Source organism: Triticum dicoccoides, chromosome 2B (genome assembly GCF_002162155.2).
Source record: "Triticum dicoccoides isolate Atlit2015 ecotype Zavitan chromosome 2B, WEW_v2.0, whole genome shotgun sequence".
Lineage (NCBI taxonomy): Eukaryota > Viridiplantae > Streptophyta > Magnoliopsida > Poales > Poaceae > Triticum > Triticum dicoccoides.
Window position 1 is genome coordinate 424,883,955 of NC_041383.1, and position 11,714 is coordinate 424,895,668.

Consider the following 11,714-nt stretch of genomic DNA (forward strand, 5'->3'; position numbering starts at 1 on the left):
CTAGCTCATGGTGTGGGAAGCATCTCATATTGTTCACTGAATCTATTGATGAATCTGAAGCAATTCAAGAGGTGGAGCAAAAACTATTTATGCCTATAGGTTGTCCGAACTACACCTTTAATTCTAATTACCTTGTTTGGTCTCCTTCTGTGTGATATCACTTTGTTCTGTATAGTTGTCACTGGGACCTATATATTACTTCTTTCATGAATCATGGATGTATGAAGACATGAAGTCAGATATAATATAAAACAAAACCTATATATTACTTCTTGCATGAATCATGGATGTATGAAGACATGATGTCAGATATAATATAAAAGAAAATGCATATGAATACTTTCAAGACCGATCTTTGTGTTCATTTACCAGAAGATACATTATAATAGTACTAATGGACGCATTTGTCCACTAATATGTTCATTTAATTTTGTAACCTATGTTTTTCATCTCATGTACCATTAGGAACATTTGGTAGATAATTATTTTAGTCAAGACGCAACATGTTGTTTTGATGTATTTTGCTATCGATATTCTGAAATTGTTTTGTATACTTTGTTTTGTTACAAAGCAAACATGTGGGTTTATGGTCACCTCATTTCTATATGCATACTTTATATATGGTTGATGATTTTGTGGTAGTCAATTACTAAGTCTTCTCTTTATATTTTTCCACAATAAGTGAAATGAAAGGCCACAAACAACGCTTCTCCGGGAAGTGAATTTTATGGTGCCTTGCATTCTGCTCATTTGGCGCAATTGTTCATCACAAAGAGGAGGGGAGAGGTCTACCCTTGGGAAATGGGTGCCTCTCCAGTCAAGCGAGCGACGACAAATCCAACTGGAAAGGGCTCTGTGGTGATCTTCATGTTATCAGTAACTATACATGAGTTTCCTTGCTAACAGTTGTTATCTTTCAACGTTGCAAGTTTAGCCCTATTTGCAATACAACATTCAAGCAAATAATTTGTGCTTTATATTTTGAAATGCATGTGCAGCATGTTTTTTTCTCTTTTATCCAAGCTACTATGCAAAATTGTATTGTTTTACGGCCATTTGGTTCATAGGAGTGAGCTTTGTAGGACTGGGATAATACATGCATGTGCAGTATTATAGATACACAGTTAGCTGTCGAACAATTCTTATTTGTAGTTCTCTGAAATATTACTTCCTTACTTTAAATTTACCTTCTTTCTTATCCATGTACAAGCAAAGGGATTTATAGCTGGTGAAGAGCAGCAAGGCAAGGCCATTGCGCCGGCTGTTGAGCTTGAAAAGTTCGTATGGAATATGCAAAAAAATATTTTTTCCGTTATGTTCTGTTGGAATTTGTCACATTTCTTTTGTGAAAGAATGTGCCATTGTCTAATATATTTGTCAAACAAAAAATAGTTGCATATACTAGACTGGATGGTTTGAGAAACTACGGGCACTATCAAGAGTGTGTTATAGGAAATTTGTTTAATTACATATATCATATATGTTCTGCTCTTAAGAGATTAGTTTAGTTACATGTATATTCTGCTTTGTGGTGTCACCCCTACATCTATTCATGCATAATGAATTTGGTGGTGTCATTCTTTATATTGCAACATGTTAAACAATCTTGTGATTGTAATATTTTTTTGGTGTTGCCATAAAATTAGAAACATTTATTGAAATTGTTCAGTGATGCAATTTTATGATATTGAGTGCCTTAGCCTTTGGTTGGATATAGAGTTTGAAAACAATATCTAGGTTGGAGCACACTATGCTACATCAAAAAGGACCTACATAGCTAATCAAGTATGTTTGCTAAGAGGTGAACTTAGCAAAATTGAGGATGTCAGCTTTTACATTTTGTCATGCTTGGCTTAGATAAGATGTATCCATGCTTTTTTGTGTTTGTACCAAAGCTTCCTTGCCTTTAGAGGATTTTGTGCAAGCTTTGCATTTTCTTTGCCTGAGGCTACAAATGCATATTTTCATTTGTTCTGGTAGTTTTATTACCTTCGGAACAGTCACATGCATGAGGCAGTGAGTTTGGACAAGGTGGAGCAGCGTCGACTGTCACACACACTAATGGAGATTGGGATGTCTACCTTCCTATTGACGATCTTATAATTCATCTGCTAACTGACATGTAAGATATGTATTTTGTTCAAATGACCTTGACTATTTTGCAACATGTACTACATTTCCAGGGATAATCCTTTTGCTTGTTTATTTTTTTGCTATGCTCTCTGAAGATCAGATTTTAGCCATATAATTTCTGGTGACTGGAAGTCTAAAACTGAAGATAGGGCAGATTGTTTTGATTATGATTACTTGGAGATCTCGTGGCTTGCTGTCCATGGATCAGTCAGACCTACGGCAACATCAACTCATTGATTCTAGAGGCCATGGTTCTCGAGGTAAGAAATATAAGCATACTAGAGAGAATTGCGCCTTTTATCATGCAAACTTGGAGAAAAATCAAATAGTTGCATCTGGATATATGTCCTTTTGGTAAATCAAGAAATTTGTTTGCTTCAAGCTTAGCCCTGAGCTCATTTGTCAGAGCCATTCATTTACTCCCAGCTTTAGCACAATCAGTAGCATCCATAATGTTAGTATCACCACTATCATCATCTTTTGTTCCAGGTGAACTCTGAATCTCTGATGCAATTGCAGTGGAGGCTAGAGCCTGCCAAGTGATGCAGAAGATGAAACCATATAGTGCAACTGACTTTTCAGATTATTTATTTCCTCCTGTAAAACTTCTTTCTCATCCATGTAATCCCTGCACATCTCAAATCCCCGTCCGCCTTAACCTTGATTTTGGCACATACGACTTCAGGATAGTTGTCATATTTCTTTTAGAGGATCTGCACCTCAAGGAAATTAGAGAATGCTGATTTAAAAACAAAGTATATGTAAGCTATTAGGAAGCCTGAGAGATTCATAAAAATGGTAAGCATTGTAATGGATGTTCTGCAAGATAAACATTATTTGACTGTCTCCCCTTAATTAGTGGGACTGGTGAGTAATGTAGAATCTTTATTTTAGCGGTCTTTAAGGTGCAAAACATGTGTTGTATGATACCAGTTTCTTGCTTTATTTCGTTAACTGATCACAACTACCATTTCAGTGAACACATTATTAGCTGGAAATTGTACATTAGAAACTCTTGACAACACATTGCAAGTTCCATGTTGGGATCCTTCGCTATATATTCTAGACAGAAGATTGAATGGAAAATCAAGATGAACATTTGTGTGTGAGAGAATTTATATCTCTTTACTTAGACTAAAATTTAAAGTAGTAATTCTCAGCCTGAGAGCTATGAGATGACGCTTGATGAACCCTAGAGAGAGTTTGACAGTACCAAATGAAGAGAAATATTGGAATCATGTCAGTCCTACTTCGTAGCTATACAGGAGCCAGTTTTCCGTTTGATCCCAGATATATTTGCTGCTATACCAAAGTGCGATTTTTTTATAGGGGAAACATTTTCCTACATTTTCTTAAAACAGTATTGTCCTTCTATGGTAGCAAACTATGGTCAAGTATCTTTCATTTCCTATACTGAGAAGTAGCTTTACTGTTTCTCGAGAGTATGGTTTTGTTAACTGCTAAATGCTAAGGTTCCTTTGTTTGTTGACATAAATTTCCCTGATTCCTTCTGATCCGGAAAAGCTTACTTTGGTATTGTTTCTGCTCAGTTTTGCATGCTTGCTCATAGATAATGCATCCCACCAGAACGGCAATGCTTATAGTTGCAGCAATTATGTTATACTTTTGCACTACACCTCATGTGTGTGTTCATTGCATCATTATGGTGTCCACTTGGATTGTCATATTAATAATTGTAAAGGTGAAATAGGTATAAAAATGGATATGAAGTAATGCCAAGTTAAAAGTGAATTTTGTTAGACTGAATATTTTTTTGTGGTATTGTGCTCCAGTGATTTGAAAATTTGCTATGCACCATTATTGTATTAGAAAGATGCAGAGTATTAGCCTTACATAACTCTCTTCTATGTGTTCTTGCACCTCCGGATCACTGTTTTTGGCCTAGGACCATTTACATGTCAAACATGACATTTATGTGTCAATTAAATATTTTCCATTACTGTTCTTTTTTTTTTGCAACTCTGAGTTGTTCCATCCCACCCATGTATGGTTTGAAGAGAATAATTTTTAATTTGGCTGCTCATATTCAGAAAAGTTCATCACCATCTGCTGATGTTTGTGTGCTTGATTTATGTCATTTTGTCAAGTGGCATTAGCCACATCATATCTACCTTCTAAATAGCCACATTGCTTTATGGAATGGATGCAAAGTAGCTGAATGGAACCCACAGGTGTAGTTTTTATGGCGAGTTTTACAAGGTTTTACGTTTATTCTATTGGTCGTGGTTGATATAGTTTTGGTGTTCTGAGTGTAACCTTTGTTTGTGCCTTTCTTTTACCGGACTATGTTATAGAAAGAGTCAAGATACTTCAACAATGGTAGCCCAATGGGGTAGTTCCTAAGTATGTTTTGTTTATCAAAAAAAAGTTCTGAAGTATTGCTGGGAGAGATGGCCAGACTGCTGGACCACCCTACGAGAAATCAATGGCATGAATGTGCTTACTTCTACAGACTTTGTGGCATAAGCAAAAATACTTAGACATGTCTTGCCTCCCTCCGAAAGAAACCACAACTATGATTTACCATCTCAAGTTTACCCTTCCATTGTAGCAGACCAACATGTCCTTGTTTCTTTAATTGATTTCTCATTTCATGTTTGCACCTCTATTAACAGAACAACATGTCATAAATGTGGTGCTGGGCAAACAGAAGAGATGTTGTACAGAGTGACTCCATAACTGAAGAGTAGACAAACATTGTGCAAGGCATTTTTGTTCAGTTCCTTTCAAAAATGAAGGAATTACAGTGCATCTGACCTGTAAAGGAGTGTGACGGACAAAATGCTATGAATCAGAGGAGTGGGAGGGAAGAGTTTACCAACAACTTTTGAAGGGACAAAGTGTGACCTGGATTCGAGAAACAAAATGTGACCTGGATTCCTAAGTTATAGCCAACGTAGCAAAATTGTATAGAGAATGCCCGCATTTTGGAAACTCTACATAGTTTGAGGCTATGTTCCTTTCAATTTTCAGCATTATTAAAAAAATTCTTATTGTTGCTATTTTCATGCATTTATTTTTAAATAACTCTCGGTTTAAAATGGGTGTTCTTTTTTTTATTATTGGGGGGGTGTAAATTTGTTACCATATATGCTTGCCCACGACTAAACCAACAAAATCATGGATTTTATTTTCAATTTGCACATGGATTTAACGGGTCTCTATGTCATTTGGCGCAACGGACTTTGGGTTTGAAATGGTCTTTGCTTAGACATAAAGTTATTAAAAAAATGCAAATATTTTCAACGCGACCATGGTATCAAATCAGACTTCATGCCATTTGGCTTAGAGATAAATTAAAATGTGTGTGTACATCTTATTGTAGACAACAGTCTCCATTCTTTTTTATTAAAAATGAAAATTTTTGTTACCATATGTCCTTGCCCACAACTAAACCAATTAAAACATTTTATTTTCAATGCGCACATGGATTTAACGGGTCTCTACGTCATTTGGCACAACGGACTTTGGGTTTGACATGGTCTTTGCGTTTGCTCAGACATAAAGTTATTAAAAAAATGCAAATATTTTTAACGCGGACATGGTATCAAATCACACTCTACGCCATTTGCTCAGAAATAAATTAAAATGTGTGTGTATATTTCATTGTAGACAACAGTCTCCATTCTTTTTTATTAAAAATGGTAAATTTTGTTATCATATGTTCTTGCCTAGAACTAAACCAATTAAAACATGTTTTTTTTCAACGCGCACATGGATTCAGCGGGTCTCTGTGCCACAATATGTCCTTGCAAAATGAAATTATTTTTATCGACAACATGGCTTTAGCGGGTCTCTGCGTCATTTGGCGCAACGGGTCAACTAGTTGTATTAACCGGAAACTTGATACATGTGTGGATACATAGACAAAACACCATGTCCCTAGTAAGCCTCTACTAGACTAGCTCGTTAATCAAAGATGGTTAAGTTTCCTAACCATAAACATGTGTTGCCATTTGATGAACATGATCACATCATTAGGAGAATGATGTGATGGACATGACCCATTCGTTAGCTTAGCATTATGATGTTTTATTGCTATTGCTTTCTTCATGTCAAATACATATTCCTCCGACTATGAGATTATGCAACTCCTAGATACCGGAGGAATGCCTTGTGTTCTATAAAATGTCACAACGTAACTGGGTGATTATAAAGATGCTCTACAGGTATCTCCGAAGGTGTGTGTTGGGTTGGCATAGATCGAGATTATGATTTGTCACTCCGAGTATCAAAGAGGTATCTCTGGGCCCTCTCGGTAATGCACATCATAAGAAGCCTTGCAAGCAAAGTGACTAATGAGTTAATTGCAGGATGATGCATTAAGGAACGAGTAAAGAGACTTGTCGGTACCAAGATTGAACTAGGTATGAAGATACCGACGATCGAATATCGGGCAAGTAACATACCGATGACAAAGGGAATAACGTATATTGTCATAACAGTTCGACCGATAAAGATCTTCGCAGAATATGTGGGAGCCAATATGAGCATCCAGGTTCCGCTATTGGTTATTGACCAGAGAGGTGTCTCGATCATGTTTACATAGTTCTCAAACCCGTAGGGTCCGCACGCTTAACGTTTGATGACGATTTGTATTATATGAGTTATGTGATTTGGTGATCGAATGTTGTTTGGAGTCCCGGATGAGATCATGGACATGACGAGGAGTCTCAAAATGGTCGAGAGGTAAAGATTCATATATAGGACGATAGTATTCAGACACCGAAAGTGCTCCGGGGGTACCGGATACGTATCGGGTCACCAGAAGGGGTTCCGGGACACCCCCGGCAAACTACATGGGCCTAATGGGCCAAGAGGGGTCAGACCAGCCCCTAAGGGAATGGTGCGCTCCCATGTAGGCTGAATTGGGGGGAAGGAAAGGGGGGAAGAGAGAAGGAAGGGGAGGGATTCGGCCTCCCCCTTCCTCCTCCCCTCCTCTTTCCTTCCCCCTCCGGTGGATATGGAAGGGGGAGGCTGACTTGTGGGAGGCGCCCAAGTAGGATTACTCCTACTTGGGGCGCCCCCTTGGCTTCCTCTCCTCCCCTCCAACCTATATATATGTGGTGGGGCACCGCTAGAATACACAATATTGATTCCTAGCCGTGTGCGGCGCCCCCTCCACAGTTTACGCCTCCGGTCATATTCACGTAGTGCTTAGGCGAAGCCCTGCGTGGATCACTTCACCATCACCGTCACCACGCCGTCGTGTTGATGCTACTCTCCCTCGACACTTTGCTGGACCAAGAGTTCGAGGGACGTCATCGAGCTGAACATGTGCAGAACTCGGAGGTGTCGTATGTTCGGTGCTTGATCGGTCGGAACGAGAAGAAGTTCGACTACATCAACCGCATTGGCAAACGCTTCCACTTTCGGTCTATGAGGGTACGTGGACAGAGTCTCCCCCTCTCGTTGCTATGCATCTCCTAGATAATCTTGCATGAGCGTAGGAAATTTTTTGAAATTGCATGCTACATTTCCCAACAGTGGCATCCGAGCCAGGTCTATGCGTAGATGATATACACGAGTAGAACACAAAGAGTTGTGGGTGGTGATCGTCATACTGCTTACCACCAATGTCTTATTTTGATTTGGCAGCATTGTTGGATGAAGCGGCCCGGACCAACCTTACATGACCACGTTCATGAGACCGGTTCCACCGACAGACATGCAACTAGTTTTGCATAAAGGTGGCTGGCGGATGTATGTTTCTCCTACTTTAGTTGAATCAAATTTGACTGCGGCCGGTCCTTGTTGAAGGTTAAAACAACAAACTTGATAAATCACTGTTGTGGTTATGATGCGTACGTAAGAATGGTTCTTGCTAGAAGCCCATAGCAGCCACGTAAAACTTGCAACAACAAAGTAGAGGACGTCTAACTTGTTTTTGCAGGGCATGTTGTGATGTGATATGGTACAGACATGATGTGATAATGTTATTGTATGAGATGATCATGTTTTGTAAAAGTTATCAGCAACTAGCGGGAGCCTTATGGTTGTCGCTTTATTGTATGAAATACAAACGCCATGTAATTGCTTTACTTTATCACTAAGCGGTAGCGATAGTTGTAGAAGCAATAGTTGGCATGACCACGACGCTACGATGGATATCAAGGTGTCGAGCCAATGACAATGGAGATCATGACGATGCTTTGGAGATGAGATCAAAAGCACAAGATGATGATGGCCATATCATGTCACATTTTTTGATTGCATGTGATGTTTATCTTTATGCATCTTATTTTGCTTAGTATGGCGGTAGCATTATAAGATGATCCCTTAACTAAAATTTCTAGGTATAAGTGTTCTCCCTGAGTATGCACCGCTGCGACAGTTCTTCATGCCGAGACACCACGTGATGATCGGGTGTGATAGGCTCTACGTTCACATACAACGGGTGTAAGACAGTTTTGCACATGCGGAATACTCGGGTTAAACTTGACGAGCCTAGCATGTACAGACATGGCCTCAGAACACGAGAGACCGAAAGGTCGAACGTCAATCATATAGTAGATATGATCAACATAGAGATGGTCACCATTGATAACTACTCCATCTCACGTGATGATCGGACATGGTTTAGTTGATTTGGATCATGTATCATTTAGATGACTTGAGGGATGTCTATCTAAGTGAGAGTTCTTAAGTAATTTGATTAATTGAACTTCATTTATCATGAACTTAGTCCTGATAGTATTTGCAAATTATGTTGTAGATCAATAGCTCGCGTTGTAGCCCCCCTATGTTTTTTGATATGCTCCTAGAGAAAACTAAGTTAAAAGATGATAGTAGCAACGAAGCGGACTGGGTCCATGATCCGAGGATTATCCTCACTGTTGCACAGAAGAATTATGTCATTGATGCACTGCTAGGTGACAGACCTATTGCAGGAGCAGATGCAGACGTTGTGAACGTTTGGCAAGCTCGATATGATGACTACTTGATAGTTTAGTGCGCCATGCTTTATGGCTTAGAATTGGGGCTTCAAAGACGTTTTGAACGCCACAGAGCATATGAGATGTTCCAAGAGCTGAAATTGGTATTTCAGATTCATGCCCGTGTCGAGAGGTATGAGACCTCTGGCAAGTACTTTGCCTACAAGATGGAGGAGAATAGCTCAGCTAGTGAGCATGTGCTTAGAATGTATGGGCACTACAATTGCTTGAATCAAGTGGGAGTTAATCTTCCAGATAATATAGTGATTGACAGAGTTCTCTAGTCACTATCACCAAGCTACTAGAGCTTCGTGATCACCTATAATATGCAAGGGATGAAGAAAATGATTCCTGAGTTTTTCGTGATGCTGAAATCGGCGAAGGTAGAAATCAAGAAAGAGCATCAGGTGTTGATGGTTAACAAGACCATTACTTTAAAGAAAAGGGCAAGGGAAAGAAAGGGATCTTCAAGAAGAATGACAAGCAAGTTGCCACTCCCGTGAGGAAGCCCAAAAGCCTGAAACTAAGTGCTTCTACTACAAAGGAAATGGTCACTGGAAGTGGAACTGCCCCAAATACTTGGCGGACAAGAAGGATGGCCAAGTGAACAAAGGTATATTTGATATGCATGTTATTAATGTGTATTTACTAGTGTTCGTAGTAACCCCTGGGTATTTGATACCGGTTCAGTTGCTAAGATTAGTAACTCGAAATAGGAGTTGCAGAATGAACATAGGCTGGTTAAGGGCGAGGCGACGATGTGTGTTGGAAGTGGTTCCAAGGTTGATACAATCACCATTGCACACTTTACCTTCGGGATTAGTGTTGAACCTAAATAAATGTTATTTGGTGTTTGTGTTGAGCATGAATATGATTGGATCATGTTTATTGCAATACGGTTATTCATTTAAGTCAGAGAATAATTGTTGTTCTGTTTACATGAATAAAACCTTCTATGGTCATACACCCAAAATGGTTTATTGAATCTCGATCGTAGTGATACACATATTCATAATATTGATGCCAAAAGATGCTAAGTTGATAATGATAGTGCAACATACTTGTGGCACTGCCATTTGGGTCATATTGGCATAAAGCGCATGAAGAAACTCCATGCAGATGGACTTTTGGAATCACTTGATTATGAATCATTTGATACTTGTGAACCATGCCTCATGGGCAAGATGACTAAAACTCCGTTCTTCGGAACAATGGAGCGAGCTAATAACTTATTGGAAATAATATATACTGATGTATGCGGTCCGATGAGTGTTGAAGCACGCGGCGGGTATCATTATTTTCTCACCCTCACTAGTGATTTAAGTAGATATGGTATATCTACTTGATGAAACACAAGTCTGAAACATTTGAAAAGTTCAAAGAATTTCAGAGTGAAGTGCAGAATCATCGTAACAAGAAAATAAAGTTTCTATGATTTGATCGCAGAGACAAATATTTGAGTTACAAGTTTGGCCTTCATTTAAAACAATGTGGAATTGTTTCACACTCATGCCACCTGGAACACCACAGCGTAATGGTGTGTCCGAATGTTGTAACAACACTTTATTAGATATGGTGCGATATATGATGTCTCTTACCAATTTACCACTATCGTTTTGGCGTTATGCATTAGAGACAGCTGCATTCACGTCAAATAGGGCACCGTCTATATCCGTTGAGACGACACCATTGATGTCTACTATGCAACCTTCTTCTTGTAGACATTGTTGGGCCTCCAAGTGCAGAGGTTTGTAGGACAGTAGCAAATTTCCCTCAAGTGTATGACCTAAGGTTTATCAATCTGTGGGAGGCGTAGGATGAACATGGTCTCTCTCACACAACCCTGCAACCAAATAACAAAGAGTCTCTTGTGTCCCCAACACACCCAATACAATGGTAAATTGTATAGGTGCACTAGTTCGGCGAAGAGTGGTGATACAAGTGCAATATGGATGGTAGATATAGGTTTTTGTAATATGACAAAAATATAAAAACAGCAAGGTAGCAAGTAACAAAAGTGAGCGAAAACGGCATTGCAATGCTTAGAAACAAGGCCTAGGGTTCATACTTTCACTAGTGCAAGTTCTCTCAACAATGATAACATAATTAGATCATATAACCATCCCTCAATGTGCAACAAAGAGTCACTCCAAAGTCACTAATAGCGGAGAACAAACGAAGAGATTATTGTAGGGTACAAAACCACCTCAAAGTTATTCTTTCCAATCAATCCATTGGGCTATTCCTATAAGTGTCACAAACAACTCTAGAGTTCGTAGTAAAATAACACCTTAAGACACATATCACCAAAACCCTAATGTCACCTAGATACTCCAATGTCACCTCAAGTATCCGCGGGTATGATTATACAATATGCATCACACAATCTCAGATTCATTTATTCAACCAACACAAAGAACTTCAAAGATTGCCCCAAAGTTTCTACTGGAGAGTCAAGAGGAAAACGTGTGCCAACCCCTATGCATAAGTTCACAAGGTCACAAAACCCGCAAGTTGATCACCAAAACATACATCAAGTAGATCACGTGAATATCCCATTGTCACCACAGATAAGCACATGCAAGACATACATCAAGTGTTCTCAAATCCTTAAAGACTCAAACC

General features: G+C 39.1%; 1 long non-coding RNA gene across 9 annotated transcripts in view; it reads left to right on the plus strand.

The window, feature by feature from the left end:
• The window catches only part of LOC119364027, a 6,521-nt gene extending 1,365 nt beyond the window's left edge, over positions 1 to 5,156 (plus strand). For 4 of the 9 annotated variants that reach the window (XR_005174607.1, XR_005174611.1, XR_005174606.1 and 1 more), the window contains 3 exons: positions 683 to 2,122; positions 2,234 to 2,393; positions 4,770 to 5,156. This is a non-coding gene — a long non-coding RNA (uncharacterized LOC119364027). Of the gene's footprint in view, positions 1 to 682; positions 2,123 to 2,228; positions 2,394 to 2,622; positions 3,033 to 4,769 lie in introns of those variants that run through there. The other 5 variants (XR_005174610.1, XR_005174614.1, XR_005174613.1 and 2 more) reach the window with 5 other exon arrangements.
• The last annotated feature ends 6,558 nt before the right edge of the window (positions 5,157 to 11,714 follow it).